The 15148-nt window shown below is 39.7% G+C and overlaps 1 long non-coding RNA gene across 1 annotated transcript in view; it reads left to right on the top strand.

Moving 5' to 3' along the window:
- LOC110129169 (uncharacterized) overlaps positions 1-15148 on the top strand; it is a 271914-nt gene that overhangs the window by 79937 nt on the left and 176829 nt on the right. Inside the window, exon 3 of the long non-coding RNA XR_002311401.2 lies at positions 13895-14024. This is a non-coding gene — a long non-coding RNA (uncharacterized lncRNA). The remainder of the gene's footprint in view (positions 1-13894; positions 14025-15148) is intronic.

Genomic DNA, 15148 nt, shown 5'->3' with positions numbered 1-15148 from the left:
TCACACCATTATGGAGGCTGAGAAGAGCAGACCAGACCCAAGAGAGCCAATGGTACCATTCCAGTCTTAGTCCAAAGGGCTGAGAAGCAGAAGAGCTGATGGTATAATTTCCAGTCCGGGGGCAGGAGAAGACTGAGATCTCAGCTGAAAGACAGTGAAGCAGAGAGTGAATTCTTCCTTACTCCTTTTTGGTTTCATTGAGGTCTAAAAAGGATAGGATGGGGCCCATCCACCTTGGGGAGGGCAACCTCCTTACTCAATCTACCAATTCAGATGCTAACCTCATCCAGAAACACCTTCACAGACACACCTAGAATAATGCTTAGCCGAATATTTGGACACAGTGTGGACAGGTGGACAAATAAAATTAACTGGCACACTAAGCCAGTTCTTTAAATGGCAGTTGCCGGGCTTCCCTGGTGGCTTAATGGTAAAGAATCCGCTTGCCAATGAAAGAGACACAGGTTCAGTCTTTGATCAGGGAAGATCCCACATGTTGTGGAGCAACTAAGCCCGTGAGCCCCAGTTACTGAGCCTGCACTTTAGAACCTGGGAGCTGCAACTACTGAGCCCACATGTCACAGCTAATGAAGCCCATGAGCCCTCGAGGCCATGCTCTGCAACAGAAGAGGCCGCTGCAATGAGGAACCCGCGCACCACAACGAGAGAGTAACCTCTGCTCTCTGCAATTAGACAAAAGCCCTTGTGGAAGTGAAGACTCAGCACAGCCTTAAGGAAATAGTTTTTTTTAAATGGCTGTTGCCTACACATACTTTTTTCTCTAGCCTTTCCATTCCATTTCCTTCTGATAAACTACCCCTCTGCCCCAAACATACATGTCCATGAGACATTTCGTTCATGCTTCTACCCTGAAGAAGCACTAATTTTTAAAACTTTCTACTTACCCTTTTGTAATATTTGGGTATTCATATTATGCAGGTTTATGATGAGCTCCACTGACTTAAAGTCTAAAAGTGTTCCAGACTGTGTATCTATTTGTTATACACACCCCACCTTTATTCTGTTCTTTTCTTTCTCACTGCTGCATACTCTATTATCAGCCTCTCTCCTCCTAGTTTAAGGCTTTGATTTACAGTGATTTTTCTTAGGGACAAGAGACTTTCCCACACAGAAGATGCATGTGTCTGTCTGGACTGATATTGGGTAGGATTGCAATGTTTGGTGTTTTCAATCAGCTATATCTTGTCTCCATCAGTGTACTGCTGTGTCTGGGACCCTCAGAATCCTGACTTGTTCCATGAATGAAAGAGAAAATATTTCAGTTCTGTGTTTTACTTTTCTATCTTAAGTGAAAAGGAAGTCATAACCTTAGTTGTTCTTTACATTGATCTCTTGATTTCACCCAGTTCATCTGCCAAAACTTAATGGATCTGTTTGCGAGAGAAAATATGGAAAAAGAAGAAACACTGATCATTTCTAAATATGTTTTCAGATACTTATTAATTGTCTAGTGGGTCCAGGGCCTTGCCATTGAGAACAAAAAACTATTATATAGAGGCATGGAGAGTTGTCGATGAATATCCAGGAGGGCTAAAGTTATTATTCTTTATTTTTTAAAAAAACCACCTTGTTCTTAAGTCTCACAAAGAGAAATAAAACAAGGTCAACAATTTATTGAAAGTTGTCACCATATTATGATTAAAACTCTTGAAGAGTCCTGTTCAACTAAGCATCAAATGTAACATGCTTTCACGTATTAGCCATAGAAACTTTATCAGAGGAAATGCTTTAAAAAGATGACTCTAACATCTCATATTTTGATTCCTGTGTTAGATCGTTGTTCAGTCACTCAGTCGTGTCCAACTCTTTGGACCCAGCAGACTGCAGCACACCAGGCTTCCCTTTCCTTCACCATCTCACGGAGCTTGCTCAAACTCATGTCCGTTGAGTTAGTGATGCCATCCCACCATCTCGTCCTTTGTTGTTAGACACGTTTTTGTCCAGAATAAGTGAAAGTAGTACTACTAATGTATGCTCAAGACATTTTGGCATATGTGTATTTTAATTGAACATTGGAATAAACATATTCATTAGGAATTTAAGTACTTTACCTGAAGATTTTTAGATCGATTTGTTTAGGAGTAGATCCTTTAACTTTGTCAGTTTCAATCAAATTTGCATCATTTAAAGGGGGATGATTTAGGCCTGATGAGGGTTATTTGCTCCATCCACAGGTCCTCATCCCTCGCTGCTTCTCTCCTGATAACACCTCATCTCTGATGCATAGGCTCCTCCACTGCCCTCGTTTTGTCAGCTAGGGGTGGTCAGCAGTGTGTTGAACATACATCTCTCTGACCACTGAGAAAATTGTACTACGAGGAACCTCCTATTATATGCATGATCATAAAATTCCAGCTTTTAGATTCAATGTAGATAAATCATAATATGAAAGAGCCTTATATTGACTTTCCTGGCATCAGAATAACTGTATTTAGTACTTTTCTCATACTAAGCAGATAGATGGCTGTTGAAAGTCAGTTTCCTCTGAATAGAAGTGTAGTGGGGAGTGGAGTCAGAATCAGTAGTGGATAATAGAAACATGAGGTTTACAATAGACCTTAATATATTACTTAAAAACTCAAACCAGCATGAGAATAAAACTAAGACACACAAAATTTGCCCTCTTGTAGAGCAACAGTTGTTAAGGTAGTAAATTGCAAATACTACCCAACTTTGAATCACTCCTTCCTAGTAGAAGAGGCACCTACCCTTGACTTAAAACAATATGACATCTAGTCTCATAGTTCTTAGCTTTGTATACCATATACATAGTGAAACAAAGCTGATTATTTTTAAACACTCTTTTGGTATTAATTTCTTTGATTTTTTTTTTGAAGTACAGTTTTTACTTTGAAGTAGACAGTGTTCAAAGCATCAGTTACAAAGCACAGAGAAGGCTATTATATAACATGTCTGTGAGACATTTCCTACTCTATATCAGTTGCCACATTCTTAGCTATATCTGTGGTCAATTAGCAATGCCCAAGATCTTTCTCAATAAGAAACTCGAATATGCTAATATAAAATAGAACAATATACATTTTACGATGTAAGATATGTATATATTGAATATACATATTCATTTACATATGTGATATTTTTCTTCCACTTAATAATTTTTTGTTGCAATTACATGGGGCAGCGGAGGGAGCTTGGCCTGGGATTGGAAGGACCCAGCTATGTGAGCCTGAGTAATTTTCTAAATACCTCCAGGGCTCAAAAATGCCCTTTCTAAAATAAAGAGGCTATCAGAGGTTCTTAATCTCTTTTTTGGTTATGAGCTCCTATATATGACTCATAAAAGCTATAGATGCTCTCCCTAGAAAAATTCATGAATGCATATTTGCACTAAATTTTGTATGCCTTTGAGGAAGGTCCTTGATTTCCAAAAGTACATACATGGATTTGAGGATAAGACTAGCTATACAGAACCAGTTTTGAACTTCATATTTCTATATGATAGTATTTCTCAAATCACCTTTTGATCATGAGAACTTATTAGTCATTAGAACTTATGAATGAGTTCTTTGTCTCTTCCTGACATCAAACCTGTGGCTCGGGCTTCTTAAGAACGATCTTACAGCTGGAGCTTAGCGCCCAGTCTGCTAAGAAAAAAAATCATGTTTGAGTCCACACATCTCTGGAGCATCTGTAGAAAACAGAACACTGACCCAAGTTTCTAAAAAAAGGCAGAAAATCTGACCTGATAGCAACTCACACGGATCAGACTTGGGGATTTTACTTGACTACAACCTCACTTCGAGCCAACAGTATGACATAATTTCTAAAATTGTCTGTACGAGCCCCTGTAGTCTTTAAAGAAGTTGAATTTCCAAATCCTGATTTTTTATTTGAATGATCAAATCCAAGGACCCAGTATAAGACATGTTATATTTACAAGTTAGAGGCAAGTCATAGGGATCATAATTCAGTGGATCATTGTTGAAGTTAAAAAAATAAATAAAGGGGAGGGGGCAGGATGAAGAAGGATCTGGAAACTTTGCCATATGAGGAATGATCACAAAGACCAGAAGTATTTCATCACTATATCATCAGGGAAGAGACACTTCTGGACTATCTTACTCTGGGTAACTTTGGAAGTTGGAACTAAGCCAGCAGCTAGATTTAATTTCAGAGTGAGGAAGGGCTTTCTAATAACACAGAGTGTGAAAATATGAGATGCACTCATTTGTAAAGCAGTGTAAGGCAAGAGAGGAGGAACAGACTGCCAGGAAGATTCTGGAAGGGATCCACTTTGAAGGTGGGAGTGAGAACAGTGATCGGTGAGACAGAGGCCTTGATGAAATCTAAAATAAATTTCTTTTGTCTATGAGATTCTATAAGTCTAGATACATGGACTGGAGGAGATGGCTTAGGAGAGGTGATTATTAGAAAGAGAGTATAGTCTTTTCTGAAGTTATAAAGACATCATGAAAGAAGCCTCCTGCTTGGTCACTGTGAGTGTCAGTCTGGCAGTTGTCACTCACTGTGACAATTGACAGATTTTCTAGTAAAATAGTTGCCCAACAGAGTGAAAGGAGCTAATGTAAATATAGCCTGGCAAGACACTCAGACTACATTAAGTGGAAATAAGCAAAAATAGTAGCAATACTGCCACACACACAATGTATATTTCATTTAATCTTCATGACAGCCCTACAGCAGAGTCACTGATGACATCATCATCCTCATTCACAGAAAGAAAATACAGGTGTAGAAGATAACATAGCAAGTAGTAGTAGAACTGGAACTTGAACTCAATAGTCCAGTCTATAGGTCATGTGATTATATTAGACCACTTCTTCAAACAGATTTGTTCCTGAAACAGGTCCACAGTGTTGTTTAGTCTTTACCAGGTTCATGGGGCTTCTCTGATGGCTCAGCGGCAAAAAATACACATACAATGCATATTGCATTGCAGGAGATGTAGAGATGCGGGTTTGATCCCTAGATTGGGATGATCCCCTGGAGGTGGAAATAGCAACCCACTCCAGTATACTTGTCTAAAAAGTCCCTTGGACAGAGGAGCCTGGTGGGCTACAGTCCAAAGTGTTGCAAAGAGTAGGACACGACTGAGTGTGGACAGAACAAAGCGAGGTTCGTGGACCATATGTTATATGTCCACAGTGATGGGTGATAAAGATTATTTATAAGTCATTGGACAAATATTGATAGAGCACTCTCGTAGTCCAGGCAGTAGTCTAGGGTTGGGGATATAGCAATGAGCAAAATAGACACAGAATTGCCACTTACATGCCAGTGGAGAGAAGCGGCTAATAAACAAGAAGGACATTTTATAGTCAGTTACATAGCAGTAAATACTATAAACATAGCAGGAAAGTGGGCAGGAAATGATGGACAAGCAGCTTTAAATTGACACATAGGTGAATTCTCATTGAAAGGCAATGTTTGGAAGGTGGAGTTGGGGTCCTCCTTTGACCTAGATAAATTTGAATTTTCCATCAGCTTTTCATGGAGGTGCTTGGGAACCTTGGAGAAACCCCTAAGGGCAGTACAAGTTGCTACTTTAACCCCATAGTTCCCTGAGCTTAAATGGACATGAAGGTAATAGATTAACTAGAATGTGAAAATAGAAATAAGTGCAGTGTTCTGTCCTGGAATTACTCATCCATCCTAAAGGCCAGAGTCCTTGGCTTCTGTGTCCTTGCAGCTGAACTAAGTGTGGGAAGAATAGGCCATCTGCTTCTGGCTAGTGTGGCAGGAGGAAGTGGACATTTCAGATCAGTCCATCAGTGACTCCTGGGGAAACTCCAGACATCCTTGAATAAATAACATGCATTCTTGTGAGGTTTGTAGTGAACTTTGCCAACAAGGAAGATCTGACAGGATGTTCAGTGTTTTGCTAACTACCTCCATCAGTTATTTTTGCTGCTGGAAGGTTTCCCACAGAAAACTAAAGCTGTGAAGAGATAAGTGCTTTTTTTATTCCCTTTCTTTACATATATGTGACTTTAGGCCAGAAAATTTCTCACCCTTAAGTTTTATTTTCCCTCCTTGCTGCTGAAGAAAGGGCATAGGAGCCATGGGACAGTAAGATCTATTGTGTAGACTGATGAACTCTGAGCTCTTTGGGGGCAAAAAACATGGCTTATTCATAATTATATCCAACCCAGAAACTATCATCATAACTTAAATCTTGTAGATAGGCAATAAATATCTAAGTTGAATACATGAGATTCTTCTACATGCCTATTTTAGGAATAATGGACGCACAAAGATATCAAGCCTCTTAGCCCAACAAACATAAAATTCAACAACTGCAACTTTTATTTTAAAATAAGTAAGCAAATCTAAACACTAGATTATTTTTCATTTAAGTCAGGAATAGAATAAAAATAACTGAGTAGCAAGAATTAAAGTTCACTTCTTAGTGTCTGTGATTCTTAGTATTCATTTTCTCTTCTTAACAAAAATTTTCTTTACAGAGTGTGCAAGAAAATCAGTGGAAAATGATGGTTAGGGAGGAAATTAACAGCAGTTAACCCAAACCACAGAGCATACCATGGGCTTTTTTTAATAAGTGATTTTGCTCTGTTATCTTAGTTAGACATTTGTCTTCATATTTTGCAGTTTTTCTTTACAAAGTCTCCCTTATGTTTTGCTTTTTAAAATAGGAATATGAGAATGGAAAGTAAAATTAAAGAGCAGAGAATCGTCATTTTGTCTGCCTCGTTTCCTCGGTAACTTCTCATTTTTACTTTCTCATGTACTAAATGAAGACATAAGTCTGACACTCCAAAGAAGAATGTTGCTTTCTTTGGACTGACACAGAAATGTCCAGCTAACAATTCTCTGGGTGAATTTGGCATTTTAAGAAGAATCTGATAGTAGTTCATCTATGTCTGCGTCAAAAATGTCCATGCTTTGAGAAAAATGAAATGTCATGTTTCTTTTTGCCTTTGAAAGACAAAGAATCACCACCATTACTGCTAATAAAATTAGTTTGTGACATTTCCTCCCCTTTCTTGTATAAATAGCTATTCTCATCCATTCTTGACCAATACCCAGTGCCTTTTCCATGGCAGATGTATTTCTAGTCTTAGGCTTAATGTAGGAATACAGTAGATAAAGATTACTTGAATCACAGCAAAATAACGTTTCTGATGGAAAAAACCTAAAAAAAGAGAAACCAATGCTGTTAGGTGCCATGCAATACTTTCTCTTCTTCAAGGGAAATTTATCAGTTGGGAAAACAGAAGCCACTTTGTGTTCTTTAGACATTAAAGAACCCGAGACAGAAATTAGGTGCTTATAAGACTTCTGGAAAAGCAGAAGGAAAGCTTACCTCTGGGAACTAGGGTTTGCTGCTTTTGGGGAGTTAGGAAATTGAATGGCTGACAGTAATCACAGCTTCTTCAGGCACTAAAAAGGTGCTTTCCAGGGGAATATGCAACCGCTGCTATAATTTCATGTCTACTGAAGTCCTGGGGTCTTCTACTCTAGCCTCCAGAGGACTGAAAATAAGGCTTTTGCCTTTTTTCCCTTGTAACTTTCACCTGCCATGTCTAGTGTGGAAGCTGCTGGTAGTGGTTCTGGGAAATAGTTCCTGGGGTTTCCAGCCTTCTGACTCAGTTGAGGGTACCTGAGAGAGAAAAGGATGCTGAATTACCAGCACCTTCTGTTGGGAAAAACAGAGATTTCTGAAAGTCAGGGAATAACTAGATAGTCCAAGACGAAATTCTCGACAGGACTAATAAACCAGTGGTTTGCACACACACTCTAAAAACAAAATGTTAATTATGATAATGCCCATGGTTTCAGAAGAAGCTGCTGCTGCTGCTGTTGCTGCTAAGTCGCTTCAGTCGTGTCTGAGTCTGTGCGACCCCATAGACGGCAGCCCACCAGGCTCCCCCGTCGCTGGGATTCTCCAGGCAAGAACACTGGAGTGGGTTGCCATTTCCTTCTCCAATGCATAAAAGTGAAAAGTGAAAGTGAAGTCGCTCAGTTGTGTCTGACTCTTAGCGACCCCATGGACTGCAGCCCACCAGGCTCCTCCGTCCGGGCAAGAGTATTGGAGTGCGGTGCCATTGCCTTCTCCTTCTCCGTCAGAAGAAGCTAAGTTATGCTAAATTAAATGTTACTTCCTTTGTTTGATAAGGCACTATTGACAGGCAAAGATGAGGAAGACATTACTACTCTCTTGATTTGGAGGAATTATTTTAAAAGTGCATCATGCTATCCTTGTGTACAAGTGTGAACTGCTTGGTCTCATTGTGAGGGAATTCGTAACTGTTTAACCCCTCCCCCCCTTAAAAAAGTCATGTGGGTTAATGTCAACCCATTCAGAAGAAGTTCTCAAGTAGTGAGCCACAAGGCTCAGAATTAACTCTTTCTGGGGTGAAATGTCCAGAAACAATTCTCAGAATTTTTGAAAATTACATGCGTTGAAACAGCACTCCATAACCAGCAACTAGAATGCCATATAATATGCCACCTGCAATTTCAATATCACTTTTACATATAAATAATAAAGATGTTTCTTTGCATAGTTTTTCACCTTGCATAATAAAAGGGCTCTTGTTAGAGCAGATGCTTTTCCTGAGTCAGCGTTTAACTCCCTTTTCTCCTGGTTCTGTGTAGCTAAGCCCTCTTCCTAGATGAGGCATGAAAGATGGTAAGAGAAAAACTGAATACAATGCATTGTAGTTATGTATATTAGCTCATTCTCTTCTTCCACTTTTCATTTATGCCAAATAGTTAGAGTCAAATGCTAATGGAGAGGGGATCAGTTTGGACTTGGGCTGAGGGCAGAGAGGAGCAGGGGAAGTCCATATTTAACCTGCCATCAAACAGCCCCTCTCTACTGTCTCACAGTGACTTCAAAATGTGTCCAAAATTATGCTCATTACCTTGTGCCACTTTCCACACACTCGCCTAAGCCAAAAAAATATCATTATCTTGAATTCTGGCCCTACTCACTGTATCAAAGTCAATGATCAATTCATGTCCTAACCTCCTAAGTATCTCCCTCTGTTCAGTTCTGTTGCTCAATTGTGTCCGACTCTTTGTGACTCTCCCAGATCTCCTATTTACCTCCTAAATCTCCTATTTATCTCCATCCCCTCTTTCACCACCTTGCTCTACATCACAGTCTTTGTTCAGTAGCTTTCATGCCACTGCTTCCTGTTTGGGTATACAAAGTTTCTCTTCATCTGCCAGCATCCCTGTTATTTTTTTCCTATCTTTTTAAGAATAATCTTGCCAAAGTGCAAAAGGAGATTATCTCTTTCTCTTTAATTAATGCTGTCAATTGTTCCAATTGTCCTTAGAATAAAGTCCAAACATCAAATACGTAATATTAGTCTTGATCTGGCTGTGCTTATCTGTCAGCTTCATCTCTTTATACTTCAACCACTTTGAAATGTTTACAGTTTCCTGAAACACTCCGACCTTGCCTACTTCTCACCTCTTATCTGGTCAATCTGCATGCTTTCTTCAGATTTTCTTTAGATGTCACATCTTCTGGGCAAGCTCCCCCAATGCCCCAAAACTGGGATTCATTTCCTGTGCCACTCAAGCATCCTGTAACACTTGTTACATCATTATCAGAGTTACTAGTAAACTCTATAGGGAATGTATCCTCTTCTAGATTTTACTCAGCAGCATTTACTCTGGTACCTAGGATATAGTAAGGCCAAATACAAAGATACATTGAATAAAGAATGGAACTAGAAGTGTAAATATAATTCTATTCACTGAATTTATAAATTAGGTGGTCTTGAAACCAAGTGAGCCTTGTAGCTTGCGTGTGCTAAGCAGTGCTTCCCCTCTAAACATGAGTGGCAGGGGCCTACCCTGTGGGCAAACTAAGAACATCATACGAGAGGAGTTGCCTTGAATCTTTTAAATTTGCATTCTGGTCACAAAATAATGTATTCTCCAACCTAGTGCACCATGTTGTCTTTCAACATGTTTTGGAGAGGTTTGACACAATTATTTCTATAAAGATAGCTGAGCACTGAAGAATTGATGCTTTTGAACTGTGGTGTTGGAGAGGACTTCTTGAGAGTCCCTTGGCCTGCAAGGAGATTCAACCAGTCCATCCTAAAGGAAATCAGTCCTGAATATTCATTGGAAGGACTGATGCTGAAGCTGAAACTCCAGCACTTTGGCCATCTGATGGGAAGAACTGACTCATTTGAAACGACCCTGATGCTGGGAAAGATTGAAGGTGGGAGGAGAAGGGGATGACAGAGGATGGGATGGTTGGATGGCATCATCCACTCAGTCTACGTAAGTTTGAGTAAACTCTGGGAGTTGTTGATGGACAGGGAGGCCTGTATGCTTTAGTCCATGGGGTTGCAAAGAGTCAAACATGACCGAGTGACTTAACAGACTGAACTGAACTGAAACAATTATTTACTTTTCTTTCAGTATTCAGTAGTTGTCTATCTACCAGTCAACTACCTGACTTAGAACAGAGAACAGAACAAACATGATAACTCTTGTGCGGCTACAGCAATGTGAAATTCTTCCATAATTCAGTGTGATTCCATCATCAATAATATGTGTAACAAATGTATCTTTGTCTTTTTTTTTGCCAAGCACTAGGCCACTTTGTGAAAGATATTTTGGTGTTGAACATTTGTCAAACCTTGTATATAGTTTATGAAATTCAACGTGCCTGAAGAAGTAGCATTTGCTCCCCAGAATTCATGTAGTCTTAACTCATCATGCACAAACACAAGTGTTCTTCTGTTCCTTTCCTACTCTTTTCTCCTTTCTATCGCTTCCTACCTCAGAAGAATGAGAATATGGATCTTACTGATAGGAGATGCCTTTAGCGTTCCTGATCTCCCAGCAAACATAAAATGGAAGACTTAAATGAGAGCAATGTTTAAATCCAGCGCCTGCAGACTTGTTTTAGGCTTCGAGCCTGTGAACTACGACAGCAGTCAGGGCTGTGTATTCAGAATGGAGCCTGCTTCATGGTGTGCGTTTGGGTGCAAAGGTTGTATCAGAGAGGGAGGCGGGGAAGAATTCTGCAGCCTGTGCTGCAGCCTCCATGTCATGTGCCCAGGGATGCAACTACCTTTACTGGTAGGAAAGGCACCCTTTTTCTAATGTGTCTTCTCTGGTAGAGGTGCCTTTTCAGGTACATCTCTCCAGAGGGGGAGATAGACAGGAGCAGTGGTCTTGGTTAGAGTTACTGTAACTTATCATCCTTTTGCTGGGTGGTGGTTGTGCCATTGTGATTTCTGGTGGTGAAACATGGTTCTACTCTTCCACGTCCATCACAGAGGATGAGATGGTTGGATGGTATCACCAACTTAATGGACATGAGTTTGAGTAAACTCCAGGAGTTGGTGATGGACAGGGAGGCCTGGCGTGCTGCAGTCCACGGGGTCGCAAAGAGTCGGACATGACTGAGTGACGAAACTGAACTGACTGACTCTTCCATAGGCTCCTTTTAGTGGAAGCTTTATGATTTGGTGTTTTTGATGGAATCAAAGAAACTTGCTACTAGTCAAAGAGCAATAGCGAGAAGTATATTGTATGTTCTATATCCAACTTGGGTCCTTGGGCTCATGTTATTATTTTGAGTAAGATTTAGATTAAACCACACACCATACACACACACATATATGTACACATATGTGTACATATATGTATATACATACACACACATATATATGTGTGTGTATAGGAACATCTTGCTTTTTATGGACTCTAGTTTAGGTGGCACTAGTGGTAAAGAACCTACCTGCCAATGCAGGAGACAAAAGAGATACAGATTCGATTCCAGGAAGATCCTCTGGAAGAGTGCGTGGCAACCCACTTGCCTGGGTTCTTGCCTGGAGAATCCCATGGTGAGGAGCCTAGCAGGCTACAGTCCATGGGGTCACAAAGCGTCGGATGTGACTGAGTGAATAAGCACAATTGCATGCAGTTTATAGGTCAGAAGATATCTATCTGGGAAACATTTCTCCTAGCTCTTAACAAAAATTAGAGAATACAACTGTGATGACTATGGACTTCCATTGGAAAAAGATTCAGGTTCTTTTGCTTCTGAGAAAGCCCTCTAAACTATGCAGATCTTTAAAAACATGAAACATGATGCTGAAAATATCACAAGGGAGGGAATCCTCATGAGATTTGTGATGCTTCCTGCCCCGATCAGGCCATAAATAGCATAAAAGAGTAATGCCTTTGGTATTTGAGCACTTCCATGTTCAGTCTGAAAGACAAACAGAAGTACAGAGGTGTGAGAAAAATGTAGGATTTGAGATCTGTGTAAACTTTGCAGATTCCCATTAATACTCAAATTTTCATGTAGTTCCACTGAGAGCTTCTCCTCCTCTAGATTTTCAGTCAGTTTAGTTCAGTCGCTCAGTCGTGTCCAACTCTTTGCAACCTCATGGACTGCAGCACGCCAGGCTTCCCTGTCCATCACCAACTCCTGGAGCTTGTTCAGATTCATTCCCATTGAGTCGGTGATGCCATCTAACCATCTCATCCTCTGACGTCCCCTTCTCCTCCCACCTTCAATCTTTCCCAACATCAGGGTCTTTTCCAATGAGTCAGTTCTTCCCATCAGGTGGCCAAAGTATTGGAGTTTCAGCTTCAGCATCAGTCCTTCCAATGAATATTCAGGACTGATTTCCTTTAGGATTGACTGGTTGGCTCTCCTTGCAGTCCAAGGGACTCTCAAGAGTCTTCTCCAAAACCACAAAGACACATAAATACTCAAATTTTCTTGTAGTTCCACTGAGAGCTACTCCTCCTCTAGACTTTAGTTTCAGCTTATTGGAGACTAGTAAATTCATGTACACTGAGACCTAAAGTTTCTCTGAGGCTTGTCTGTCTCAAAAATATATGGCAGTACTGATGATTTTTATAAGAATATTTAAAACTGGTGTTATAGCTGAAGGATGCTATTGATAGTTCACTCAGGAAATATTTAGCTAAAACTACCTACATATAGCTATGGAAGCAAAACCAAATCTCTTTGCTGTGGCAAGTCTAAGAAAATTACAAGGAAAGAATTGTTCAGATGTATTGGTTGGTTTGTTTAATGGATGAGTCAGAAGCCTGATTTTTTAGCTGTGATGAAATTTTAACATTAGTCCCAGTTCCTGAGACTGGGAAAGCATAATTGTTCTTCTGCCTTAATAAAATTGCACCCAGAGCTGAATTCTAACATGTGTCTCTAGTTAGATGTTGAAGTGAATGATCTTAATGATGAGGAACTATCTGTTGAATTAATGTCAAAAATATTTTTGTGTATTTTTGTATGTGTTGCTTTTGTATATTTTGTATGTGTGGTTTAATGTGTATTTCTGAACTTATGCAAAAGATATTGATACTTCTGCAAAGTAAATGATATAGTAAATCTCTTTTACCCCCTTGGCCCCTAGTCCTTTTCCTTACAAGGGGCCCTTTCCTTCCTCCTAAGCTTCTATCTTTAATTGAAAGTCCTACTCAAGGGTATCTATTATAATTATGCCTAAAGCATCTGCAAATGACGCTTTATGTCATTAATATTAGGGATACTTGACTCTAGAAAGCCTTTCTCATGGAAAACTAACTGGTACGTTTTCTGCTTCGAACCAAACAGTGAAGAGTTTGGAGGACTGCCTGGTACTGTGTTAACCAGTTTGTGCAGGACATCTCGAGGTGGGCCCTGAGACTTCTTAAGTCAAAGAGTTAAACATCTGCATGTCTTCCAGAATTGCTTCTGTGCATTTTAAGATACATTCCTTAATCTTCTATGAAAGAAAATCAGTCAAATTACCCTTAAAAATAGCCACTGACCTCTGTGCCTATATAAGTTATAATTGGTAGCATTCTTGTGGGAAAGAGATTATATTTCCCTCAGTTCTGATATGCCTTTTTATTTTTGTGTTTTCAGATGAATGAAGAGTTGATTTAATGATTCAGTTCTCCTCAGTCACTCAGTCGTGTCCGACGCTCTGCGACCCCACGGACTGCAGCGTGTCAGGCCTCCCAGTCCATCAGGGGGCTTCCCTGAAGCTCGGTTGGTAAGGTTTACCTCAGAACAGATCTCAAAAGATTTTTGTTTGTTTTTTCCTCGACTCATTTACTTTCACTTGGCACTTTATTATCACTCAAGCCATGTTCCAGTCCACCGTTGATCATCATTAGCCTGGCTTTTCCAGGGCTATGCTAACGGTCCTGTATGATGCATCAGCTAAATCTGTGAATGCCTCGAATGGTAGTTGCTGAGGCCTGTTGTAAGAGAGTATTAACCTATAATTACATGTGATCAAACAGTTTAGATGGGAACAGGCCTCCTAAGATGTTTGAAATTATCATTGATGCAGCCTTTTGATGATCAGTGGTTAAAAAAAAAATAGCTCAAACCCTCAGCCCATTCCAAATGTCAAGTAATAATTACAGGAGAATACAAGCACCTGGATTCCAGGCACAAAGGTAGAAATAGTGTGGCTGGTGGAACGAGAGAGAGCTGTTTAGGGCTTAGGCTGTCGAGCCTGGAGTATATAATCACAGTGCATGCTCAAGTTCTGAAGCATTTGCAGCTTCATTGACATCCATCAGGATGAAGGAAAAACAAGTAAAATGAAAATAAGAATATAAACGACATTCATTTCTAAGGATATATTTCTGTATGTGACTAAATTCACATAGTGCTTTTTTTATAAGCTCGCTTCCCCAGCATGTTTTCCTAAACTTACTTGGAAAATGGGAACTACAGTAATAATTTTAGAAGTTTGGCCACTTTAATTCCTTTCTTCACAGTGTCTCGGGCAGGTTATGGAGCCAATCCTGGACACAGCATTTTCTTCACACTTTCATCCTGATTTTTTCTTGAGGGACTTTGTAATATGTTGGGCAGAAGCTAGTTAGGTGTCTCCTCCTACCTTTTAATTACTTGCCCTGTTGATCAACTTTAGTGCCATAAATCTCTATCATTCATTGTGTAAACAGGGATATAATGACAATTTTAAAGTAAAATAAATGACTTCCATTTGAGTTACTTCTTTCTTTGGGTTAAGACTATAAGAAGATGTTGTTAAAATATATACACCTTACCCAGATAGATAAGTCATTGACAGATTTTAAGTCATTATGGGAATGCTTTAGATGGTTTTTTGAATATCATGAAAATCAGAAAGGAGAGACT

Source organism: Odocoileus virginianus, chromosome 14 (assembly GCF_023699985.2).
Source record: "Odocoileus virginianus isolate 20LAN1187 ecotype Illinois chromosome 14, Ovbor_1.2, whole genome shotgun sequence".
Taxonomy (NCBI): Eukaryota; Metazoa; Chordata; class Mammalia; order Artiodactyla; family Cervidae; genus Odocoileus; species Odocoileus virginianus.
This window is presented reverse-complemented; position numbering and strand designations above follow the sequence as displayed.